Source organism: Elephas maximus, chromosome 3 (genome assembly GCF_024166365.1).
Source record: "Elephas maximus indicus isolate mEleMax1 chromosome 3, mEleMax1 primary haplotype, whole genome shotgun sequence".
NCBI classification, from domain to species: domain Eukaryota; kingdom Metazoa; phylum Chordata; class Mammalia; order Proboscidea; family Elephantidae; genus Elephas; species Elephas maximus.
In genome coordinates this window covers 135,074,223-135,088,896 of record NC_064821.1, presented here as the reverse complement: position 1 = coordinate 135,088,896, position 14,674 = coordinate 135,074,223, and positions in this window count along the sequence as shown.

The following is a 14,674-nucleotide window of genomic DNA, read 5'->3' as shown; positions in this document are numbered from 1 at the left end:
CTTACATATGACATATAAAAGAGGATTAAATTCATTCTGAGTGCCCGGAGAGCCATAACAGTTACTGGAAAATATAGGGAGATAGAGTTCAAATTAATTATCAGAAAAATGGCCAATACCCCTTGAGCATGCCCTACAGAAAGAGGCAGAGCAGGCACCAACTCTGTCCATGAGAAAGGTCTGGATTACCTCTTGCCACGCAGGTGGGAAAGAGGCCCTGGCAGTAGGGGGAGCCAGAGAACCTCTAGGTCACTCCCAAGTGTAAAATCCTGTGATTCACTACTGAGGTTCTATCATCTCTGTGCTAACAGTATTAAGAAATGAAACAGTATTAAATAGTCTTAAGAAATGAATATTGGCATGGCCTGCCAATTTAGTGGAAAAATTGTCCCCCAGTGATTACAGGACTCCAGCGCTGGCCTTAAGAAGTTAGCCAAGGACACTGAGCCCAAAGATTAGGGACATGAGAAATCAAGCCTCAAAGAGATAGATTAACAGCTGCCTCTGACATCTCTCACCACTTTGGAGGCGTCACAAGAACTTGTGTTTCCCAGGGTTATTTATCAGGCCCTGGTGGCAGACTTAGAGGAGCACGTCAAGCAAATGTGAGCGTGTAGATTTCATCGGCTTGTGACAGTTTAGAAAGGACCAGAGAACAGCAGTAAGCATGCAAAGAAAAGCCATCCAGCATTTCAGAGGCAGTGGTGGTTCAGTGGTAGAATTCTTCCATGCGGGAGACCTGGGTTCAACTGATGGCCAACGCACCTCAAGCACAGCCATCACCCGTATGTCAGGGGATACTCGTATGTTGCTATGATGCTGAACAAGGCCTCCAACCTATTCCTGAAAATTAACCGGAGAAAACTCTGTGGATTACAATGGTTCAATCCCCAACTGATTCTGGGGATGGCACAGGACCTGGCACTGTTTCATTCATTGTGCATGGGGTCACCGTGAATTGTAGGCTGACTGCGCAGCAGCAACTGTAGCCCTGTATCAGAACCATTGTCAGAGTGTCAGGCTTGTTCCTGGTTCTTTCACACTCTGGAGTGCAAAACTATTGTGGAGAAGGCCTGTTCAGTGGGTTGTGCTTTATTTCCTCTCAGGGTTCCTGCAGCACCAACAATGCCTGGGCTACACAGCAGACTGCATGTTCTGTGAAAAACAGGAGATATGGGGGGCCAAGTTTAGGATACCCTGGAGTCTTTGCAATTATGGGTCCAGTCATAGAAAGTCTTTTGCCCCACTATCACATGCTCTGGTTGGGAATACAAGACAGCACAGCAGAGGGCCCTCAGATAGCTCTTCCCTGGGTGAGCACGCTCTTACATACATGCTGTCCTCACTACCTTAGTTGCCCTTTCTTTCTTCCTTTTTTCCACCAAAGATCCAACTTCCATTCCATGTATAACCTTCCCTAGCTATCTCAGGATAAGGCAGCCTCAGACTTCATTGTACCATTCAGCTCAGCTTACTGTAGCTAGACTCGGAGTTTCTCAAGACCAGAAGCTGCTGAGTTTATCTCTTTATTCCCCAAAAAAGGTAGTACAGAATCCGGAATGTCATAGATGCTCAAGACACATGGGTTGAATGCATGAGACACCCTCCCTGTCCCTTCACACACATGTGATATGCTCACTTGAGCTCTGTTCTGTGCAGGGTACATACCTGTATTATCACTGTGGCCCATCTCTCTAGAGTTGGAACACAACTCTGGTCAGAAATAACTTCATTCTAAAGTAAATGAAATGAAACAAAAAATGTGGTTTCTATTTGCTCCCCCCACAACAGGGAAGCCCTGGAACCTGGGGAAAGAAGTTGGTCTAACTGCAGCCTAGTGAACCAGGAACCCTCCAGGGAGAGGCCAGCCATGGCAAAAAACCTTTCAAGCCACTGACCCAGCACAAAGGCTCTACTGTGGGGAAACTCAATATAAGGGTGTGCCTTGCTCTAAGGGAACACGATATGCAAAAATCCAAAGTCATGAAACAGATAAATCTGGGGGTGGTTATACACTTTACAAGAGAACTCACTAGCAGGTTTCTCTAAATAGCCAGCTCCCACAGTTTCATTTAAACCGTGATTTAATTTTTTCAAGAGTTTGATATTACACACTGATTTTCAGGAGCAATATAAATAGGTCCCCAGCGTGTCTCAGCATGTCGACCAGCAACTTGTTGACTAGGCCTTAAGGTGAGCAGGCCTTGAGCTGCTCCAAGAACTGGGACACTGTGGTTTGGGGCGTTCCCTTCTCATCTGTCCAGGCTCAGCTGGGGCTCAGTGAGTCTGGCTGTTTCCAATGTTGGGTGCAATTGGAAGAAGCTGGTCTACCCTGTACCTCCTCTGTCTACCTGAATGGGGCTGAACTCACACCCTTCTTAATCCTGGATGGTCGATAGATCAGGGTACTTCTTTGTAGGGAGAATATAGGATTTGGTGTAGTGGTTAAGAGCTCGGCTGCTAAGCAAAAGTTTGGTGGCTTGAATCCACCAGCCACTCCTTGAAAACCCTATGGGGCAGTTCTACTCTGTCCTATAGGGTCTCTATGAGTCAGAATCGACTCAGTGGATGGCAACGGGTGACAGTGTTCTATTTACTCTTTTATTCAAGAGTATTTATTGTGTGTATGACATTAAAAAAAAAAATTTTTTTTTTTTTTTAATGACATTATGATAGGCACGGCAAACCCCAGAAGACTGTTTAGGAAGCATTGAATATTTGTTAATAATGATGGAAAATTTGGCAACAAATACAGGTGATTGTTGTATGACAGGATTAATGTAATCACTGAAAAAAAAAGTATAGATTATAAGGTGTGTTCCCCCACCCTTTTGAAACTCACAATCTAGTTGGAGAGAAAAGTTTGCTGTATTTCACTGATTCTAGGAAGAATATAAATTTTACCTTCTAACAGATCTGAACCTGGAATGCATCTTACTATATAGATGATATACTTCAATTGGCTAGGTTTTTCTTAGTGGTATGTAAAATGGTGGTGTGTCCTGCATTCTTCAGTGTCTTAGACAGATGAATTAGGGCATACAGAAGTGCTATGTAATGGTTTAATGCCACAGGACTCGAAGTGGGGTTTGATGTCTGAAGGATAAAATTGCCCCACCTCCCTGTGAACACACCTCATGGTTTCCCTTTACAGAGAATGTGTGTCATAAGCTGAGTAGAATGACCTCACCCTTCCTCTCCTGCCCCCCATTTTGGGAGCAGGAAGTGAGGGTGATCAAGCCTGGATTCCCTTCCGTTCTGGCCATGACAAACCAGAAGAGCAAAACAGCAGGAACAGGTCTGGGTAGCCGTCCTTCAGAGCTGTGACAGGGTGAAATTTGTGTGGATTCGCTGCCTCCAAGTTGTCAAGCCCTTGGTCAATTGTACCTCCCAGCCTCAGCACAGGGCCTGGCCTGTAACAGGAATACAAACAACAACCATGTGTGTGTATTATATGTGTGTGTGTGCACGTGTGTGTGTGTGTGTGTGCAGATAAATAGATACAGATGTCCATATGGATACAGATATATGTTAAATGAGTGAATTTCTGTTATTAAGGCTAAAAGTTTATTACAAAAAGTACAATGTGACCACTAATCTTGGGTTCTTTGCCAAAATTCAGACCAATTTCTTACAGTCTGTCTAATGTTACAGGGGATTTCTTCCCTTTCTTTTTTTGGCTTCACCATTCCTCACCCGAAAAAGCAGTGGCTCCTGCTGCTGATGCTGAACTGTTGCCATGTTCTACTTATTTAAATGACTGTTTCCAAGTGACCTGGCCTCTAGATTAGGAGGGCATAAAGAGAATGTCCTCTCTCTCTTTATGCCCTCCTAATCTAGAGAGGCCAGCTGCTAACCAGAGGGTCGGCAGTTCAAATCTGCCAGATGCTCCTTGGAAACTCTATGGGGCAGTTCTACTCTGTCCTATGGGGTCGCTATGAGTAGGAATCGACTCGATGGCACTGGGTTAAAGAGAATGTCCAGCTTCTAGGCCGATGCACATAGGGTGACCAGGGTGGGGCGGGGATTAAGAGCATAACACAGATACATGGGATGGTTTAGGCCACGTGTGTTAACATAATAAAGGTATCCAAATCCTCTAATTCAGTTACCATTGATATAGCACATAAAGACTATGAATTCCTTTATAATTCTTACTTGTAGAGAATGTAAAGACAATTGGCTGTTTAGTCATGCCTTTTCTTGACATTCCCTTTGATTGTGAATGCAGTGACAATAGTTGTTTTTTGTCAGAGTAGAACTGTGCTCCATAGGGTTTTCAGTGGTTGATTTTTCAAAAGTAGATCAACAGACCTTTCTTCTAAGGTGCCTCTGGGTAGACTCGAACCTCCAGCCTCTCGGTTAGCATTGTGCACTTTAACCGTTTGCACCACCCAGGGATTCCTCGGAAAAATAGGTAAGGTTTAAGGAGTGATCATGGAGTTGCCTCTCCAGCCTTTTGTTTACATGTTGCATTACTGTGGTTTTTATAATCTTGGACAAGAAAGCTGCACACAGCTAGTGGTAAACATGAGCGTTATTCCAGGAGAAACCGGAAGCCATTAAAGGGCTGGCTGGCTGTGATCTGGGCACAAACGCAAGAGCATCAGGTGGCAGTAACCAAGTCAGCCAGACTGTCTCTCTTTCTGGGCTTTTTGCCTTTGCCATTGTGTCCAAGTAGTCACTGGGGCTGCCTCAAGCGACCCACAGCCAGTCAGGCCTAGGCTGCATCCTGTCAGCCGGAGACCGACCTGCGGTATTGTGGCTGTTGTGATGGAGTAGCAAACTGCTTTTGTGATAACCACTCACATCTGATGGTGTGGTGCGGTGACTCACAACAGCTCATATGTGCTGGGGCCAATGCTAATTCACCCTCCATAGGCTGGCAGCTCTTACTATTATGGTGGTGGGGAATTTCCAAGGTGTGGAAAGGACAGACTTGCTCCCATCAGCAGGGCATGTTTCCCATTGTCCTCCTCTGAGGGCTGGTGTTTCTCTTATTGCCATAAAAGCCAAGATCCAAAATGGCCGTTACTACTCAGATCTTGCCTGAGGAAAAGTGAATTTGCTGACTTTGAGAATATCCTCAAGTTTTAAATACCTCAGTGTTTTCCGATTTTGGAGGTAACTGCAAATAGCAAATTCCTGTTCATCCTTCAAGACCAATTCAAGTGTTTCACCATTTGTGAAGTTTTTCCCAACTGTCTTTTGTGCTTGTGTATTACTAGGTACTCTGACGCTGTTACAGTGCACCAGAATTATTTGTTTACATGGCTACTTCTGCTAACTGTGATATGTTTGAGGCAAGGGATGTGTCTCATCATTTCTTGGTTTGTCACTTATATCTGGCTGGTCTTTGGCCTGTCGTGTAATACATACTCAGTAAATGTTAGTAAATGAATGAAAGAATTATATTCCAGCCTGTATAGAGAGAGAGAGAGTTGTTGTTTAGTCATTCACATCTAGAACTACTTTCTTCTCCTTCAGAAATGGCTTGCGCTGGGTTATATATAAAGTCTATAGACATCAATAAGAATCAAGAGGCATCAATAAGGATCAGGTGGAACAGTCAGGATTTTAGCTGCAGGAAACAGTAGATCTAACTTAAGTATCTTAAACAACAAAGAGTTTATTATCACATCAAACAAGCAGTCTGGATGTCAGGCGGGTCCAAGGTTGAATAATTCAGCAGCTCAGTAATCAATTCAGGGACCCAGGGACTTTGCACTTTCCTGTTCTCAATGTATCAGTGGTGCCTGAGCTCGAGAGAGGTGATGTTCCCCAAAGAAGAAAGGCATTTTCTCCCTGTGGTCTCTCTCTCTCTCTCTTTCTTTTTATTGTGGTAAATATATATGTAACAAAACATTTGCCATTTCAACTTTCTTTACGTGTGCAATTCGATGCCATTAATTGTGCTCATCATGTGTGACCATCATCACTATCTGTTTCCAAAATTTTTCATCACCCTAAGTAATGGGTACCCCTTTCTTCCTCCTTCTTACTTACACCTAGTACTCCATAAACTTAGGTCTCTACACACTTGCCTATTCTAGATATAAATGAAATCATACACTATATCGTCCTATTGTGACTGCCCCGGTATCTTTTTATTATCAAGGGAAATCTTTCTCAGACTGCCCTTATCTCCCCAACCCAAGATTTCTCCTTACCATAGATGAAGATTAGTTTACATGCCTGTAACAATCATTGACAAGGAAATGAGACCATCATCCTGGCTGAAACCAATCATAACACATACAGTCCATGGAGTTAGGGTAGAGACTAGGGCTTTGAACTGGTTGGTTCCAGTTTGAACCCCTGCTGAGAATTTGCATTTCCACCCCAGATATACTGAATCAGACTCTACATTTTAACAAGATCCCAGGTGGTTCTTATGTATAATAAAATTTGAAAACTCCTGCTCTACTTGTAAGGAGTCTTGGTGGTATAGCAGTTAAAACACTCGGCTGCTAACTGAAAGTTTGGCTGTTTGAAACCACTAGCCGCTCTGTGGGAGAAAAATGTGACAGCCAGTTTCTATAAAGATTTATAGCCTTGGAAACCCTATGGGGCAGTTCTACTCCAGGGCAGTAAGTTTGGCTTTTTGGTTTGGACTTTGCTAGTTGTTCTCAGACATTGGTCCCTAATCAGCAGTATTAGCATCACCTGGGAATTGTTAGAAATACAAATTCTCAGCAGGGGTTTGAACCAAAAAAAAAAAGAAGAGCCAGTTCAAAGCCCTCTGGTAGAGATAGGGGATTGCTTTCCTTGGACACATGGGAGAGGGAACACCTGAACAAAATTGAGGCTCTGCTGGCAAGGAATCAAGGGGGTGGGGGGATGGATTTCGGGTGGGCATTAAATGGTATCTGCCATACCTAGTACTTAAATGACTTATGATTTTTTATGGCACATCTATCATAAACTGAAATTCTATGAAGCCATTACAAAGATTGATGGAGAGCTGTATGTATCGATATTAAATGATATTCAAGATATAGTAAATGTAAAGCTCTATCTGTAGCTAATGCTTTTTTATATATAAGAATATATTATGTATATGATATTATCATATTAATAAATGCTGGTTTAGGCACACCTGAAAATCTGTAAGAATAAATATCATATTCTTACCAGTGACTGGGTGTGTGTGTGGTGGGGCGGGGGTTTACTAGGGATTGTCTTTTTTGAGATTCTGAATCTTTAATAATGTTGAATTTGTATAAGTATGCCTTCCTTTTGTTAAGGTAAAAATAATTAAAGAAAACATTTTAAAATGGGTAAGTATCATTTTGAATGCAAGGGATCAAGTAAAGATTTGGGCCCCTTTCCAAGAACAAACTAATTCAGAATATGAGGGACCTCTCCGAAAGTTTTGCTTAGAGTTTAAACTCTCACCACAGATGAGCTTCTTTTCTTTAATTAGCAAATCTCCTTCATTTTTACCAAGTTGAATCAGAAAGGTGTCACCTTTGGTATGGGGTGCTGACCATGCTGACTTGTTTATAGGAAACTCATTTGTGGAAGTCTTCCCAGGAGCCATCTTGACATCAAAAACCTGCCTTATAGCCAGAACTCGCTGTAATCCAAGTGCCTTCCTTTACCCAAAATGCCTCTCTCAGGGATAAGCTTGGAGAATAAATCCTTTGAATTTTACTTTCCATTCTGTTACTGGATAACTGTAACTATTTAGACAAAGTCCCCAATCTCTCTGGAGTTCACTGAACACCTCTGAAAAATGGGTATTATTTACTTGACAGCGCTTGAAAAAAAAGACTGGAGTTATTTAAAAAAAAAAAATCTAGCACAATCCCCCAGGCTATCTGTAGCAATTCCCCTGGGAAGGCTTTTGGTTACTTTAAAAATAGATGGTTAAATTCAGAGGAGGTTCAGGACGAAGTGTATATCTTTGATGAATTTATCTGGTGCCAGTCGGAAAATGTGATGCGGTATTATAAATGGAATAGATACGCTTCTACACAAAAATACCCAGACTGGAGTCATAGGAGAGACCTGGGGTGGGGACATGTTTACCGCAGGACAGCAATTTGAAACGAGTAAAGTGGTCTCAATTCTATTTTTTTCAAACACAGTGTTTCCATGCCTAAGATGATTTTTCTAAGCACTTAATAGTAAAAGAGGTGTTCTTGGTTTTGCCTTTTTTAGAAAGAAGCTGGGTTTTTTAAAAATTGTTGTGAAAATATAGATAGCACAGTATTTGCCAATTCAACATTCTTCATGTGTAAAATCCAATGACACAAATTATATCACCCATGTCATGCAACCCATCACCAAGATCCACTGCCAAATTTTTCATCACCCTAAAAAAAAACTCAGTGCTTCCCAAACAGTGACCCCTTCCCCCACCCCCACCTTGCCCCAGGTAACCATTGTTAAACTCTGATCTCTATCAAACCAAAAAAACTAAACCCAGTGTCATCGAGTCAATTCCAACTCATAGCGACCGTATAGGACAGAGTAGAACTGCTCCTTAGAGTTTCCCAGGAGTGCCTGGTGGATTTGAACTGCGGACCCTTTGGTTAGCAGCCATAGCACTTAACCACTACGCCACCAGGGTTTCCTCTGATCTCTATACACTTATTCTACATTTTTCATATGAGTGAAATCATACAATATTTGTACTTTTGTGATTGACTGACTTCACTCAGCATGTTTTCAAAAGGAATCTAGGTTTTCGAAGATCATTTCTTGCTGTCCCTCAACACCGCCCCCCTCACACACATCTGTTCCCCATCAATCTCTATGCCCATGAGCTGCAGAGCCCGTGCTCTAAAGGGGGAAACCGCAGCTCGGGCCCGCCAGTTGCTGCCTTGTAGAAACGACCCACTGTTGCCACATCTATGGATTTCTCAAAAGAAGCCAGAATTTTTTTCTTGTATTTCCCCAAGTTTTCAAATATTGGCAACAAATTCCAGTTTTTATAAACCCTGTGCAGGAGAAACAAAACAAGTCTGTTGGCCAGATTCTACCCAAGCCACCAGCTTGGGACCTGTGCCCTGGGACAGTATAGAACAAAATTGCTCTCACTTCTCTGTGAAGCGCTGGGGATGCTGGAAGATAGCGCTCGAGCTCCTTTAAATCCATTCTTAGTTGATGTCCACTCACTGATTGACAAAGCTCTTCAAGGAATTTGAAATCTGGTGGAGAAACAGCCAGTCACAGTGTGATGTTGTCATTGCTATCATGGGGATTTGTGTGAAGGACCAGAGGAAGGAGTGCTATTTGTCTGTCTCGGGGTCGTGCCCAAGCAATGACCATGTCCTACTATATCCATGCGGATTTGGAAAAGGCCCTTCCCTAGAGCTTTTACAAGGATTTCTGTCCACTCTCCTATCTCACAGACATCCTAACTGAGGAATGGGTAGATATTGCTGGTTCTGTATAGAATTTGAGGTCAGTGGCCAAAGTGCCTTCTTGGGGTACCCCTGATTCTATCAATGCAAAATAAGTGCTAGAACCCCTCCCCACACATACATGATCATAATAACAGGCCTAGGGGAATCTTAGGTATGACTAGCAGGACTTTTGCTCTTTCTGGCTTTCCTCACTTTAGAGAGTGGACTTTAGAGAGCAGAGAAGGCTTTCTTTTCCAAAGAAGCCCCACTACACAGATAAAAACTTTCAAGATGCCAAACACAGAAGATGTAGATGTCTTTCATTTTTCTTCATGGCTGAAAGAGGGAAGGCATCAATGGTTATTTCAGAAATTTTTAACTTGAGCACCAAGGCTTTTGAATACTTTCCAAGCTATTTATCTTTCAAAACCCAGCTGAGGAAACAATTCCTCTAGGAAGCCCTCATTGATCCTAGCTGCAGGTAGTTGGTAACTTTCTTCTCGACCCTTCTCTGTTCCTTATTATAGTTATTACAGTATATTATTGGCTATGTAGTACAGACTGCTATATGCAGTTGTTGTTGTTGTTAGGTGCTGCTGAGTTGGTCCAGACTCGTAGGGACCCTATGTACAGCAAAACGAAACTCTTCCTGGCCCTGCACCATCCTCACAATCATTGTTATGCTTGAGCCCTTTGTCGCTATGTATAGTACAATCCCCCAATATCTATTCTCCCTTCTATAATAGCAGGATCTCTGATTTTTAGCTGAGTACATGACAACACAAGATAAAAAACACATTTCCTAGCCTCTATTGCAGCTCTGTGAGACTATGAGCCATGAGGTGAACTAGGGAATGGAGGCCACGCACAATGAAGCAACAAGATAGCAAGAGCCTTTGGGCCTGAAACCTGAGGGCACCATGCCAGCCCTGGACTGCCTACCTGGATTTTCACATGAGCAAGAAATAAATTTCTGTGTTCCTCAAGTTATTTGGGTTTTCTGTTACTTGCAGCTGAACCTAATTCTAACTCATCTTTGCATGTATGTTTAAGTCTTCCCTACCACAAAGTAAAGGAACCATATTTCTTCATCAACTACTTCCTAACACCGTATCTGGAATACAGTAGTGCCAGACAGGTGTCTATTGACTAGATGTATGAATGAAAGATAGAATGAATGATGAACAGGTGAGGGGAAAACCCAAGGTGACATAGAAGGAAGACAGTGAGGGAGTGAGTGCCTTCTAATTTAACTTTTAGCTTAAGGCAGCGTTTATTCTATAAATTTTTAATGAGTTTCTACTTTATGCCAGGCACAGTGTCAAGTGACATTCTTATTGTTGTTAGGTACCGTTGAGTCGGTTCTGACTCATAGCGACGCTAAGCACAAGACAAAACATTGCCCAGTCCTGCGCCATCCTTACAATCGTTGTTATGCTTGAGCTCATTGTTGCAGCCTCTGTGTCAATTCACCTCATTGAGGGTCTTCGTCTTTTCCGCTGACCCTGTACTATACCAAGGATGATGTCCGTCTCCAGGGACTGATCCCTCCTGACAACGTCTCCAAAGTATGTAAGACACAGTCTCACCATCCTTGCTTCTAAGGAGCATTCTGGTTGCACTTTTTCCAGGATGGATTTGTTCGTTCTTTTGGCAGTCCATGATAGATCCAATATTCTTCGCCAACACCACAGTTTGAAGGCATCAATTCTTCTTCGGTCTTCCTTATTCATTGCCCAGCTTTCAAGTGCATATGATGCAATTGAAAATACCATGAGTTGGGTCAGGCGCACCTTAGTCTTCAAGCTGACATCTTTGCTTTTAACACTTTAAAGAGGTCCTTTGTGGCAGATTTACCCAATGCAATGCATCATTTGATTTCTTGACCGCTGGTTCCACAGCTGTTGATTGTGGATCCAAGTAAAATGAAATCCTTGACATTCTTACAGTGGTAAAAAAAAAAAAAAAAAAGACAGAAAAAATTTCTGCTCTAATGGAGGTTATTATAGAAGTGGGAGACATAATAAATAAAAAAAAAAATCAGGTAGTGCTAAGTACTGTGATGAAAATATAACTGCTTGATGTAATGAACTACTTTAGACTGGATTGACAGAGGTCGTCTCTCCAAGAAGGTAACACCTAAGCAGAGACCTGCATGAAAAGGAAACACCTAGATCTGGCCAAGGGGTGTTTGAGGCAGAGCAAGAGCTAGTGCAAAGGCCCTGATGGAGAACTTGCTTGGTTTTGTCAAGGAAGAGAAAAAGACAAGTGGGAGTACAGTGAGTGAGGGAGAGTGGTAAGAAGGAGGCAGGGTCCAGGACCTTGTGTACAAGGTAAGGAGTTGAATCTTATCCCAAGGGCAATGCTGGAGCCTTTAAAAAAAAAAGAGTTGACATGTTCTGATTTACATTTTTAAAAAATCACTCTGGCTCCTGTGAGAGACTGGATTCTGTGAGAATGGATTGTTGGAGGGCAAGAAGAGCAACCAATAATGTTTTGGTTATCTACCCCTAAGTAACAAACCACCCCCAAAACTTAGTGCCTTACCACAGCCATATTATTTTGTGGGTCAGGAATCTGGGAAGGACCAACTGGTCAGTTCATCTCTGAACCAGGAGATGTTAGCTGGGATGAAAGATCCACTTCCAACATGGTTTCTCTATGCATTGTGCTCTTTGACCTTTCTCTTTTTCCACATGGTGTCTTCCTCTCTAAGCCTCTCCATGTGGTTTAGGCTTCTCACAGCCTGGTGGTAGTTGTTCTTCTTACATGGAAGCTAGTTTCCAAGAGAAAGGAAGTAGGAGCTCCCAGCCTATTTGGGGAACTGGTACCACATCACTTCCTTCATATTCATTGGCCAAAGCATCAAAGAACCCACACAGATTTAAAAGGTGGGGAAATAGAGCAACCTATTGTTGGCCCTGGTGGTACAATGTTTAAGAGCTCGGTCAGAGGTTCAAACCCATCAGCCACTCCATGGAAGAAAATACCTGAGATCTGTTCCTGTAAAGCTTGCAGCCTAGAAAACACTCTGGGGCAGTTCTACTCTGTTACGTACGGTTGCTATGAGTTGGAATCCAGTCAAGGGCACACAACATTGTTGGTGGAGCAGCAAAGGTACATTACTGAAAGGCATATGGATGGAAGACATTATGTTGTTCAGCCACCTTTGATAAATACAAAATGCCACAAGCAAGGAGACCACACCAGCAATTCAGGCAACAAATGATGGTGGCTTAGATTTGGATGATTGCAAAGGAGATGAGAAAGAGGTGGATTCAGAAGAACATAGGAGCAGGATACATCAGAACTGTAAAGCACTAACAACTGTCTGAGTACATGTTGAATTGAATTGCACTTTATAAAATTACATGAATATATGAAGTCACAAGTCTATCGTATTCATAGGACATGTACATCACTATCATGCTTTAAAATGTCTTTCTTTTGAAGCATGAGTTGGTTGAGATATGAAGTTAATGAGGCCCAGCTATCAGGGCAATAGAATAAGATGAAACTATGAACCTTTAGACTGTGACAGAGCTTCCAGGAATCACCATGTCCTGTAACAGGGGTGCTCTAAAGAGTCTAGCAAGATTACATTTCCAAAGACTACATGAAAATGAGTGCATTTGCCCATAGAAAGACCTGAGCAGTTTTCATACCACCCATTCAGTTACTTGAGAATATAGTTTTTAAGGTACAGGAGCCAATGCACCAAAGAGATTGTAAGAATAAGGGGTTTTCCAGTGACAAAAATGCTGGGAGTTAATGTTCCATTGTAACACAAGAAAGAACAATCCAGAGACTTGCCTAGAGTCACCCAGCAAATTAATGGCAGAGCTGGTGCTAAAAGACATGTCTCTTGATTCCAGTCTGGAAATCTTTCCACTGCATCATTTGCCACTCTGCCCAGAACATACCTTTGTTCTGTACGACCTTCATACTGCACCTTTGCCTCTGCTCAACTGACTTTCAAATACTGCCAGGAGGCGGGAAGAAGAGAGTATGAACAAATCAAATCTGTCCTCTCTACTAGAAAAATAACTTTTAAAAAGCCTTGCTAATTTTGACTCAGTCACATCTCTTTGGGGGAATGGATAGCACATGCATTCATTTGAAAAATCGTCACAGTGAGGCCACTTACTGTGCTGCTAAATATTCCATAGACTATTTCTTAAAATTCACTAAATTCCTAAAATTCTGAGGTCACCCTCTAACTCTCAATTCTTAAATCTCTACCAAAATACCGCTCAGGATCACCAGGGTCTTTTGGATTGAAAAGTGAAGAACAGCACAAGGTCTTTACTGTATGTGTGTTTGGATATACATATATATTTAATAAAAGGAAGATATATAAACATTATATATAAAGATGCATGGTTTTGTTTTTATTATCTCAATATTTGAAGTTGGTAGAGCTCTGCTCCAGACCTGGATAAAATGTGTATGTTCTAAATCCCATAATTTCATTCTTAACTACTTCTAATTTCTTTGTTTTTTCCTATAGCCACATGTTGTTACTGTTAGGTGCTGTTGAGTTGATTTTTGACTCATAGTGACCCCATGTCACTGCCCCATAGGGTTTTCTAAGCTGTAATCTTTATAGAAGCAGATCACCAGCTCTTTCTCCTGCAGAGCCGCTGGGTGGATTTGAACCACCAATCTTTTGGTTAGCTGCCAAGCACTTAATCTTTGCTCACTAGAGTGCCTTATAGTCACACAAAGTGGACTTAATTTGCTTTTACTGCTCTTTTCTTATTAATTGAACACTCTTACTGTAAATAGAATTGGCACTTGTGTATCACTGCCTTTGTATTTTCTAGGATAATGTTAATGTCCCAAAGATCCAGTGTTTTCCCATGCTAGGCTTTGACTCATATTTGAGCTTATTTGGACAAATATTACCTCCCCACACACTTAAAGGATCTATGAAGTGTTGCTCCTTGATCTCTATGTAAGAAGTAATTTGTTGGACTCTAGTGTTGAATGGCAATACCCTCAGGACTGGTGCCGGGGAATGTGTAAATCTCGCCTGTGGATTTAGATGTCTGTTTAACAAGATTGCACCACAAAAGCCTTACACCTTTATTATATTTCACATGTTATAATTGCACTGACAAGTTTAACTGCATCCAAGACTGGGCCAGGTGGTGTTTTTAATTCCCAAATACCTTAAATGTTGAATGCCTCAGGCAAGAAAAACTGACTACTCAGAAGGCACAAAGTTGTAATATCTCAGGTGAGATATCATCAAACTCAGAAGAGCAAAGGCTTTCAGTCATCGATTTTACCGTCACGTGTATTAACCTTTACGC